The sequence below is a fragment of the Cetorhinus maximus genome, chromosome 5 (assembly GCF_964194155.1).
Source record: "Cetorhinus maximus chromosome 5, sCetMax3.hap1.1, whole genome shotgun sequence".
NCBI lineage: Eukaryota > Metazoa > Chordata > Chondrichthyes > Lamniformes > Cetorhinidae > Cetorhinus > Cetorhinus maximus.
Window position 1 is genome coordinate 144,483,157 of NC_135883.1, and position 13,196 is coordinate 144,496,352.

A 13,196-nucleotide genomic window follows, 5' to 3' on the forward strand; every position below is an offset into this window, starting at 1 on the left:
CATTGTTCTATGAGACTGATGGAGCTTGAATATTGCTGAAAAGAGAGACATGTTGCTGAGGACAAATGCCAGAATGCCAAATTTTAAACATCCCAATAATTTATACTACAGGAGAAAATGCTGATTGGCTGACAAGTTGACTCTGATTGCATGAGGCATGCCATGGAGAAAGCAACAGGGAACTATAGGCTCCTCAAGCTCCTGGGTAATTCAAAAAAGGCACAAAGTTTGAACAAATTCCTTTTTATTGCAGAGAATGGGACCCTGCATATGAAAGTATGCTGCTTCTAGCAAGCGTAAATGAGCCAGGTTACGAACTCGACTGATTATCTTAAATTGGTTGTTAGTGTAGCTTTAGTGCACTCAGGATTGTTCAGCAATTGCTGCTCAATTGCGGAATCACATCTAACAGTAGATGTTTTGTTTTTGCAAGTGCAGGTTGGTTGAGTACAGTCTGTACTCTGACTATTACGAACAACCGAAGGAAAATGCTGTTCGATTTGATCAGCCAATCGTACCTGGCATCACACTGACAATGAAATTCATACACGATGTTGCTCAATTGTGTGGTAGGCAAAATGTCTCTTTGGACTGAGGACAGCATCCTGTTAGTAGAAAATACCACTCGTGTAGCTATTGCATGGTAGCAGCCTGAAATGGCTTGCTTAACCTGTTGTTCAAATCTTTGAGATGCTCTGTGATATGTAGATATATGTTCATGATCTTTGAATCTGTAGCTGCGTTTAAGGATTTTCTTACATACCTTAATATGATCCATCCTGTGCTCAAATTTACTTTACATTGGGATTCGTATAGCTCCATGCACTGTAAGATTGGCCTTATCAGCAATCTTGTAAATAGGGCCTAGCCAGGTGTCAGCTGTGGCTCAGTTCATAGCACCCTCGCCTTTGAATCAGAGGGTTGTGGGTTCATGTCCCACTCCCGGAAACCAAGAACTGTGATTGTACTCGAAAAGTTGCAAGCTTGAGACAGAAATAGAGCGTATCAAATGCCAATGTATAAATAATCACACTGCATAGCAATCACCTTGTTAAAGACAATTGCTAATTAAACAGGTGATGGGCATTGATTATTCCATATAAATAGAATAAAAAGAAACAGCTTTGTGTGGCAGTTACTTGGAAGTCAATAGCACTGAGGAGTTGCCTTGAAAATAAACCAACTTGAGCCAAAAGACCAAACTGGATTACTTCTTCCACCACAACCTTTTATTGTGAGTAACATGGTAGCAGAGAATGGTTGATCAGTGTTTTCGGTGTGATTCCCAGTATCATTACATGATGAACTGCCCACAGCGAAGAAATCATGTTTTTAAAGTAACCCACGAGACGGATTCAGCTGAAACTGAAAATGATGATGGTGACTTACCATGATGGAATTGTATTGATCACTGAGAGTTTGAATCTGATGATGAGTATCTTGATGGTAGATTCCTCCAACTGTGCAGTTCTGGACAGTGGTTGCACTTCTACGGTGTGTGGCATGGACTGGCTTAACTGCTATCTGAAGTCTCTCGATGAGGCAGACGGTCAAAGAATATGAAAGCTCTACCTGCTTCTGGTTCGGAGATGACAATACATTAACATCCTCCAAACGGGTGATCCTCCCTTGTAAGATAGCAGGGATCGATCTGTTAATCAGTACTGATGTGGTTTCTAGCGAGATACCATATTGTTGAGTTAATTTGTGATGAAGAGGCTCAGATGACCCTAGATATGAAGAATGATAGAGCAGCTGTTTTTGGAAAAAACATGGATCTACATTTTACTCAGTCAGGCCATTATTGCTTGCCACTAAGGGAGCCAGAGATTTCTCATCAAAAAGTTAATGAAGTTTTGTTAACTGGTGAGAATAAGAATTTGGTGGACAAAAAGAAGATCATTTGGAAATTACATAGACAGTTTGCACATCCAGTGCCACAGAAACTGAGGACTCTATTTCGAGATGCGGGAGTGGTCGATAAAGGATATGATGACCTTATTGAACAAATCACTGCTCAGTGTGAAATTTGCCTTAAATATCACAAGACACCACCGTGACCTGTTGTGAGCTTGCCACTAGCCAGGGAGTTTAACGATGCAGTGGCAATGGACCTGAAGGTTTGGGACAAGGAAATGGGTATTTTTTTACTACACTTCATAGATATGGCAACCAGATTTAGCCTACCCACTGTGATACATAGGAAAGGCAAAAGGATCATTGTCGATAAGGTCATAGAGAAATGGGTAGGAACAGGATTAGGAACACCAACGAAGTTCCTCACAGATAATGGTGGGGAAGTTGCCAATGATGAATTTTGAGATATGTGTGAAAATTTAAACATCATAGTTCTGCACACTGCAGCTGAGAGCCTGCTTAGTAATGGTCTTTGCGAAAGAAACCATGCAGTAATAGATGACATGTTACATAAAATATTGGCTGGTCAACCAGATTGTAAATTGCAAATGTCACTAGCATGGGCGGTGCACGCAAAGAACTCTCTGCAAATGGTTGGGGGGTACAGTCCATACTAGTTGGTGTACAGAAGAAATCCAAAGTTGCCGTCGGTGTTATTGGATGCTCCCCCTGCTCTAGAAGGGACTAGCATTAGCTCCACCTTTCTGCTCACCTGGACGCTTTGCGTGTGGGCAGAAAAGCTTTCATTAAAGTTGAGGTCTTGGAGAAAATTCAGCGAGCCCCATGGCACCGCATAAGGCCATCAGGAATACAGTTTGGACAAGGAGACATGGTATATTGTAAAAGGGAAGGCCAGAAAGAGTGGAAAGGACCTGGTCAGGTTATAGGGAGTGATGGGGAAGTAGTAATTGTGCAACACGGTAATCAAACTGTTAGGGTACATTCTTCACGGTTAATTGGTACTGACTATACCTTTGCAGATTCTGAACAGGACATAGAACACGAGCAGGCACCATGCACTTCACATACACACACAGAGTAGTTATGAGGAGCAGACGACAGCAGATACAGGGTTGACTGACTATGGACAAAGTAATACTGAGTTACAGGATAACGCTATTCATCCAAAAGGGCAATTATCCAAAGTAGGAACAAAGGTAACATACATGCCAGAAGGGACCAGTCTGTGGAGGGATGCCACTATCACAGGGAGAGCAGAAAAGTTCAATGGTAAATACAAACATTGGCTAAATGTGCAGGATGAAGGACAGGAGACAAGACCTATTGATTGGCAAACCGAGGTAAAGATGTGGAAACCCAGAAAGGGCAGTATGAGTTCTGACAGTGGACCAGAAAGTGGTTGTGACCCTAGAAAAAAAATCACAGACTTGCAAATGGAGTTCTGTTTGTGTGGGAGCAGTCCAGAAAGGGAGAGTAGAGGCCGTAACTTAACAAGGAGGACTAGAGAGCAAGCTAGGAACCTCAATAGAAGTATAAGTCCTTATGAGAGAGAGATTCTAGTAGCTGCTGATAAATTGGAAAATAGGCTGGTAAAGGAAGCCAAACAAAAAAAGTTAGAAAGTTGGAAGCAATTTGAGGTATATTCTTGAAATAACTGACAGAGGACAGCCAGCTTTATCTCACAGATGGATCAGTACAGAAAAGGTACTCCCAGACGGCACATGTAAGGCCAAAGCGAGATTAGTAGCCCGAGTCTTTGAAGAGAGACTAGGAGATCAGGATGTTAGAGTGGACTCGCCTACTGCAGGGAAAGTGAGTTTGAAGATTTTTTAAAGCTATTTTGGCATCCTATTCCTGGGAGTGCAAATCGATTGATACAAAGGCTGCTTTTTTACAGAAGGAGAAGTTTCAAAGGGAAGTTTTTTTGAAACCACCCAAAGAAGCCGGGAATGTAGAAGGAAAGCTATGGAAATTGAGCAAGTGTGTTTATGGGTTGAATGATGCATCAAGTGTTTGGTATTTTTCTGTGAGGTTTGTCCTGTTGAAAACAGGTTGCAGTCAGTTAAAGGCAGACCCCGTGATGTTCTACTGGTACCATAAGGAGAAACTAGCTGGAATCTTTATCATGCATGTTGATGATTTCCTGTGGGGAGGCTTTGTAGAATTTTAACAATGGGTAATCGAGAAGATAAAGAAGGAATTCCAGGTCGGAAGTCAGGCTTCTGGGGCCTTTAAATATATAGGTTTAGACATTAAGCAGAGCAAGTTAGGAGTGACATTGAATCAACAATCTTATCTAGAAAATGTTAATCATATCCCAATAAATCGGGTTAGACCCTCACAAAAGGAGGATCCTGCTAACAAGGAAGAAACGGAACAGTTGAGAAGTTTGATTGGGCAGTTGAACTGATTGTGCATTCAGACTAGGCCTGACACTAACTATGATGTGTTGGGGCTGACCACCATGATAAAACATGCTGCCGTTGACCAAGTTCTGAGAGCAAATAAAACACTTAAAAAGTTAAATTCTGAGAGATGTGTGCTCAAGTTTCCAGCCTTGGGTGATCCAGAAGATATGAAGTTGGTCATTTTTAATGATGCTTCACATGCCAATCTTCCAGATGGGTACTCTAGCACAGCAGCGTTTATCATATTCTTAGTGGGAAAGAATGATAAATGTTGCCTGCTGGCTTGGGAGGCCAAAAAAATAAAGAGGGTGGTGAAAACACCTTAGCTGCTGAAACTCTGGGCGTGGTAGAAGCATTAGATATGGGGGTTTACTTATCCAATATACTGACAGAAATATTATATAAGGGTCAATGTGAGAAAAGTTTGCCCATAGAATGTTATGTTGATATATAGGTCTCTTTGGGACAATGTTCATTCCATGAAAAGTAAAAAGGCTAAGAATAGACCTAACCAGCATAAAAGAGATGTTAGGGAGAAAAGAGATCTCTAAGATACAAGTCACCAGCTATCAGACAGTTTTACAAAAAGAAGTGCCTGCTCTAAATGTATGTTAGAATGATGCAATGAAGAAACCTTTCTTATTTTATAATTGTTTATATACATATTTGGTAAAGGAAATACGGGAACGATATTAGATGTGGAAATACGTGACATTATTTCCTTCTGTTTGTTTAAAAAAATGCTCTTTACGTTTTTTTTCAAAGTTTTAATTTCAAAAGAAAAGAGGGGAATCTGTCAATGTATAAATAATCATACTGCATGGCAATCACCTTGTTAAAGACAGTTGCTAGTTAAACAGGTGATGGGCATTGATTATCCTATCTAAACAGAATAAAAAGAAACAGCCGGTACACTTTGTGTGGAAGCTACTTGGAAGTCAGTAGCACGGAAGAGTTGTCTTGAAAATAAACCAACTTGAATCAAAAGACCAACCCGGATTAATTCTTCCACCACAATCTTTCATTGTGAGTAACATCAAAGCTATCCTGCGGGACAGTGACTATCTTGATCAGATCATTGTTCGCTGTGTATCGTGCAAATTCACAAATGGGCCAAAGGCCGCCACTTTTGGACTTGAAAAGTTCCCAGTGTACCTCAAATTACTCTGAAAAGGCAAAGTATTGGCCTCATGTCTAGATTCTCCAGCCAGGGTAAACAACCTCTCAGTGTCTATCGTGTTAAGACTCTTCAGAACCTTGTATGTTTCAAATATCACCTCTCATTCTTCCAAACTCCAGAGAATTTAGGCCTAGTTTACTCAGCTTCTTTTCATAGGACAACTCTCTTATCCCAGGTACCAATTTTGTGAACCTTCACTGTACCAACTCCAATGAAAGTATATCCTTCCTTAAATATGGAGACCAAAGCTGCACACAGTACTCCATGTGTGGTCTAAACAAAGTCACAACAATTGTAGCAAGATTTCCTTATTCTTGTACTCCAGTTGCCTTGCAATAAAGGCCAACATGCTATTTAGTTCTTTTGTGAGCTTTGTGTCTGGAAGTCTAGAGGGCCTCCTAGCAAAAAGATCAAGTCCTCTGGATTTATTTGTATACATGCATTTTTAATGAGGTTTTACCCAGCCCTTTAGGGAAGGAAATCTGCTGTCCTTACCTGGTCTGGCCTACATGTGACTCCAGACCCACAGCAATGTGGTTGGCTCTTAAAAATGCCCTCTGGACAAGGGCAATTAGGGATGGACAATAAATTCTGGCCTAGCCAACGACGCCCACATCCTATGAACGAATAAAGAAAACAACCCTTGAGGTGAAGAGATGGGTTACCAAGAGGTTAGTAGTTTAATGATTTTGGGAAAAAACACAAAGTAGAAAAAACTGCTGTTGCCTAGCGACAGGGGTCCAGTGACACACACAGACACAGGGAAAGACAGAAAAGAAGTTCAGAGTGTGTATGTCAGAGAGTGAAGACAGAAGTTCTAAGCTCTCTGATAAGAAAAACTGCAAGGCTGTAGGGGACTGAGTTTAGGAAACTCGTGTTTGCTCTGCACTTGAAGTAATTGTGAGTTTAGAGGGTGGTTTTGGCTGTCTCAGATAGAGATAGCAGCTGGGGAAAAAGCATCTACTGAATGCTCAGAAATCTACTGGAAGAAAACTGTTTCAACTGGGCCAGCCCAAGCAAGAAGCTTTGGTGTTAAGATAGTGGTAAATCTTCACTGGGGTTTTGTGTCTGTAAGGGTATTGCTGGGATAAAAGGAATGGTGTGAGTTTGAATCATTTTCTTGCATTTGTATTGAGATCTTTCCAACCTTTTTGCCTGGTGTAATATAATTTTTTTTTTCGTTGTGGAATGAATGTTTTATTCTTCATGTTAAAAGCTCATCAGTAAACTCCTGTGAATTTGTTCAGTAACCACAGTTTCTAAAAAAAGGCAAAGTTGGGATCTATCAAGCCAGTTTCACTCTGGAATCTGACTTGTCCAGTATTAACATCAGCTGGGATTGTAACACTTGTGCAAGTACACCTAAGTCCCTCTGAATATCAGTATTTATAGGTTTCACGCCTTTTAAAAAATATTTTGCTTTTCCATTCTTATGTCCGAAGTGAATAACCTCACACTCCTCCATTTGCCATCTTGTTGCCCAATCAGTTAACCTGTCTATACCTCTTTGCAGCCTCTTTGTGTCCTCCTCACAGCTTACATTTCCACCTAGCTTTGTATCATCAGCAAACTTAGATACAATACTCTTTGTCTCTTCATCTAAGTCATTAATATAAGTTGTATATAGCTGAGGCCCTAGCACTGATCATTGTAGTACTCCACTAGTCATAGCCTGCCAACTTGAAAATGATCCATTTATCCCTACTCTCTGCTTCCTGTCCATTAACCAATCCTCTATCCATTCTAATATATTACCCCCAGCTCCATGAGCCCTTATTTTGCCTATTGATCTTTTGTGTGGCACCTTATCAAACACCTTTTGGAAATCCAAGTATACTATCCTTACAGGTTCCCCCTTATTTATCCTACTAGTCACATACTCAAAAAAACTTTAAGAAATTTGACAAACATGATTTCTCTTTCATAAAACCACGTTGACTTTGGCTGATAATATTAATAATATTTTCTAAGCGCATTGTTAAGACTTCCTTAATAAAAGATTCCAGCGTTTTCCTAATGACTGATGTCAGACTAATTGGCCTGTAATTCCCTGTTTTCTCTTTCTCTCCTTTGTTGAATACTAGAGTTACATTTGCTAACTTCCAATCTGCTGGGATCATTCCAGAATGTAGGGAATTTTGGATAATGATAGCCAGAGCACCCACTATCTCTACAGTTACATCTTTTAAAATGCCACGATGTAGACCATCAGGTCCTGGTTATTAGTCAGCTTTTAATCCCTTAAATTTCTCCAATATTTTTTCATCGCTGATATTAATTGCCTTAAGTTGCTCAGTCTTTTTAGCCACTTGATTACCCTCTATTTGTAGTATGTGTTTGTGTCCTATACGGTGAAGGCAGACACAATGGGTGGAATTGTCCCAGAGATCATCAAAGTCTGATATTGGGCAGGGACGTCGACGTGTGACCTGTCGAATGCAATGGTGGCTTTTTCCGCCATATTGTGCGTCACTTTATTTAAAAAAATTAAGAGGCATGGGTTTTACGTCAGATCACTGGCAGATCGGCCTCTGCTTCCCCCGCCTCGCAGTGACCTCAGGCCTTCAGTAAACCGGGTGCCATGTTTAAAGGCTGCCCCTTCACAGAGCTAGCACTCTTCAAGGGATAGGAAGCTGCTCGGAATTGATGACTGCCAAACTTGTTGCCCCCAAATTTAGCAACGCCTCCCTCGAGCGCTTATTGAACACAATGGAGACACGCCACGACGTCTTCTACCCTAGCTCTGGGTGAAGAACCAAGGTGACAAATCCAGCATGGGAGGTGATGGCAGCAGTGGTCAGCGCCAATGCCCTCCAAAAGCGGACAGCCACCCAGTGCTGAAAGAGGTTGAATGATCTCCTTTCCACCAGGGTAAGTCACTCTCCTCATTACTCTCAACTCACATACTCTCAAACCCATCACACACCCACAGGGATCTCACTCACTGCCAGCTCAAGGGACATCACCATTTACTCTCTCACACACACCTTCATCTGCCCTGTGGATTGTGCCCTCATCCCGTCCCATGCACCCCTCACCACCCACACATGCCAGGCACCCTTCTTATCTGGCCTGGCAGGCGTCCTGCTTACACTCTGTCCGTCTGTATTCATGCAGGACAAGCTGGCACACAACAAAAGGGAGAATTCGCAGACTGGCGGAGGAATGCCTGACATCAACATCCACACAGACATTGAAAATAGAGTCATCCAGCTGGCCGGCGATGATGTGGACTGTTCTTGTGCTGACGATGATGTTGGTGGCGCTCAACCATCCATCCATGCAACACCCATACGCTGTGAGTGAGTTCCGCTGTTCTGCAGTCCCTGCCATGCACTAATTATCTCTCCTTGTTTTCACAGGCACATCTGGGAAGCAGCTGTGGGTGCAAATGAGCCAGGTCCTCGACTCCAGCTCTGAGGACACTAAGGAAGAGGAATCCACAATCACCGAAATTGAAGACCTGTCACAGCGCTTACCCACACCCTCCACCAGCACAGAGACACACACCTCAGTGGGACCTAGCTCTAGAGTAGCCTCGGGGGTCAGAATCTGGAGAGCACATCACACTGCCTGATCCACAGCAGGAGGAGGCAGGGACTTCCCAGGTTGCTGGCACTCTGAGGACTGCTGGAGGACAGAAATTTGCTGAGTCCGATTCAGAAGAGGAGCCTCTTACCTCAGTTGCTGGCAAGCTTGGGAATATCAGGAAAGGGACGTCTGCTGCATGATGGAGGAGTCTGTTCGTCTTCAGTCTGAGGTGATAGCACTGGTATGCCAATGCACCGAGGCCATCACTGGTAGGATGGCGGCCCTCACGGAGACCTATGTCCAGAACATTGGTCCTGCATTGCTGCAGAGGTTGCACTCCATCACTGAGGCATTTGCTGGCATCCGTCAGTGTCAACGCAAGAGGTGGGGTGGGTGGCGGTGCGGGTCATCTCAAGCTCACTCCAGCTGACACTTCCTGTCAGGGAGGCAGCTGGAGGCCATCGAGCATCCATAGGGAGGAGGATCAGTAGGTGCACACCCCTGGGCCATCCACCTAGGTAACTCCAAGAGTGCCTGGCCCAATCGAATCCCCTCTTCCTGTGATCATAGCATCTCCAGATCCGCAGGTTGAGGAGGGTGGCACTGTCACACAGCAGGACCCCGAAAGCAGGCCAGGGCCCTCCTGTTCTCACCCCTCCAGAGAACGCCCACCAAGGTCATCTAAGACAACAGGGCGTAGCAGTCAGCAGGCCACCTTCACCTCCACTGTGTGTCTGAGGAGCACCAAGACGTGGCAGTAGGGTTAGAAAGGTCCAGAAGATGTAGTCGCATGATGTGGACAATGATGTTAATTACTTGTACTTAAAGGTGACTATTGTAAATACACTCTCAAGAATATATCCTTGTCTATGACTCCTTGTTATGATGAGCAGTGTTCATGTAAATCAGATGTGAAACCTCGCTTCCTGCACAAAATGAAGGCTAGTGTCGCAGTCCAGGGCCTCTTCCCTGCTGCAGAATCACACTGACGTGGGCTTTAAATTTGACATGGGGGGGTGGTTCCGGCATGTGGCCACAATAATGAGATGCAGAATGGATTCAAATTGAGTTTCCGACATTCAACGGCGGGAAACGCAGCCCAGCTATTGACGGGGGGGAGTGGACAATCGCTCCCTGGATCCACATTGTCTAGGGCCTTCTTGCGAGATTCTCCGATCACGCTGCTGAACACAGCCGTCATGATCGGGCATGGAAAATCCCAGCCAACATTTTTCAATGTCTCTGCCATTTCCTTTACCCCCGGCATAATTTCTCCTGTCTCTGCCTCTAAGGGGAGCCAAGATAGCTACTCTCCTTTTTATATACCTGTAAAAGCTCTTGAAATCTTTTTTAGATTCCTAGCTGCTTTACTTTCATATTGTATTTTTTCCCCTTTTTTTAATCAACTTTTTGGTTTTCCTTTGCTGGTTTCTAAAACGCTCCTAATCCTCAGGTTTACTGCTATTCTTTGCCACATTATAAGTCTCTTCTTTTAATCTAACACTATCCTTAACTTCCTTAGTAAGCTAGGGTTGGATCTTTCTTGCTGACAACCATCCCATCCATCCCTTCATCCAAGTCATTTATATAAATTGTAAACAGTTGAGGCCCTAGCACTGATCCTTGTGGCACACCACTCGTTACATCTTGCCAACCCTGAAAAATACTCATTTATGCCTATTTTCTGCTTCCTGTTAGCCAGCCAATCTTCTATCCGGGCCAATATGTTACCCCCTGTACCATGAGCTTTAATTTTGCACAATAACCTTTAGTGTGGCACTTTATCAAATGCCTTCTGGAAACCTAAGTACAGTACATCCACTGGTTCCCCTTTATCCACAGCTCATGTTACTTCCTCAAAGAACTCCAATAAGTTGGTTAAACATGATTTCCCTTTCACAAAACCATGTTGACTCTGCCCAATTATCTTGAACTTATTCAAGTGCCCTGCTATAGCTTCTATAATAATAGCTTCTAACATTTTCCCTATGATAGATGTTAAGCTAACTGGCCTGTAGTTTCCTGCTTTCTGACTCCCTCCTTTTCTGAGATTTACTTGAATGGTTTAGTTACATGGTTAGGCTGAAAAGGCTTGGGTTGTTCTCCTTGAAGCAAAGGAGATTGATAGAGGTATACAAGATTATGATCGGCTTAGATAAGGTAGACAAGTAAAAGCTCCTTCCATTAGTTGATGGTACAAGAACTAGGGGACATATTTAAGATTTTGGGCAAGAGATTCAGGAGGAATGTGAGGAAGAACTTTTTTATTCAGTGAGTGGCAATGACCTGGAACTCGCTGCCTATGAGGGCAGTGGAAGTGGAAACAATCAATGATTTCAAAAGGAAATGGGATGGACACTTGGAAGGAATAAACTTGCAGGGCTATGAGAATCAAGTGAGGGAGTGTGATTGACTGGATTGCTCCATTAGGAGCTGGTATGGACTCAATGGGCTGAATAGTCTCCTTCTGTATCATAAATGACTCTATGAGAGTTTGCAGGTTATGGATGGAAATGCAGAAATACATAGAGCAACAGGTATGTTAAAGTTATGTGAGAAGGAGCTGTGTTACAAATGTTCCCTAGGCAGCATTGTGAGCATGAGTTTTTCTAGTAGAGTGGGGCTTGACATTGTTCATAAATATGCTATAAATATAGATGAAAAATTGTAAACCGATTGAAGTTGGATGTGGCTCAATATATGTTATCAATATGGAGAACCTTTTCTTCAAGTGGACACTAACCTTTGATAAAAAGGGTTGTGAGAAGATAACAGAATAAGTTTAAAGTTCTTGAAGTTGGAGTCCAGCCAAAATATCATTTATGTGTGAAGATAAAGATCCATTCTCTCTTCTGTCAGACTTCTCAAAAATCTTGCCTGCATCATTAATCATCATTTCTTTGTGTAAAGACTATTCTTCATTCATCTCCAAAGCATCCGACGTGCCCTTCCATCTCTGTTATTCATCTTGCTATCAACAGCACTGTTTCTATCTACATTTCATTTATTTACCTCAAATATAATATGAGTCATAAACCCAACAGCTAAATCCCTTCAGTACTTTGAATATTCAGCTCTTCAAAATAGCTTGCATTGTTGAGAATACTTACTTTCTGGCCCACATTTTTATCATTTAAGTAATTAGAATAAGTTGATGTCAAATTCATGAGCCATTTTAGGTAACATCCATTTATAATCACTCTGTATCTACTGGCAACTTAGTCTCTGATATTCATTGCTATAACTTCCCTAAATCTATTAGCTAGCAGTTTTGCTTCAAATATCTGGAGAGGTATTTATCAATGGTCTTTTGAAAGACCACAAAATTTAATAAGGTTTAAAAACTGTAGGGTAGCAGGGTTATTTGAGACCTCAGGGGGCGGTCATTCTTTTGTGAGTCATCCTAGGTCCAGATAAGGGTCCCACGCACATGGTTACAAGCCACGACAAACAGGGGAGCCAGCAAATTTTCCGTGGTGATGGCAGAAGAGCTAGAACCTCAAAGGACAACAGCTGCTTACAAGTGGAGGATCCTTCAGGAAGAGGAAATGTCTTTCCTTTAGGCATATGAGCAATGAGAAAGGAAACGGGTTTTCCTAGGCATGTAACACGTTACTCTTCGAAAATTGGTGGCTCCTATGAGCAACTGAAGAGGAAACACAAGGTCACAAGGTGTGGAGAAATGAACAGAGGCCCTGCCCTTAGGCGGATTGCTACTATTATGAAAATGGGTGTGTAGGTTGCAACGTTTGATTAGCCCACTGCCTCTGATGTAGCAATATGTAAACCTCATGCTGAGTGCTCAATTAAATGACTGCTGCATGCAGCCAGCGCTAAATGTGCTTATGAGTGGTTAAATGCCTGAGCAAAGAGCGTAAAGTTGTAGGAAGCTAATACCACTTAAAGCTAGCCTGCACCTCTTAAAGGATGGATGAAGCAGGTGCTGGAATTGGTTGCAGAAGAGAGTGTGACTAAGAAGAACACTGAATGATGGCACAACTTCTCCAACAAGGGAGAAGCCAACCATCACCCTTTGATGTTCAATGGCATTACCATCACTGAATGCCCCCCTATCAACATCCTGGGGGTTACCATTGACCAGAAACTGAACTGGACTAGCCATATAAATACTGTAGCTACAGGAGCAGGACAGAGGCTAGGAATCATGTAGTGAGTAACTCACTTTCTGACTCCCCAAA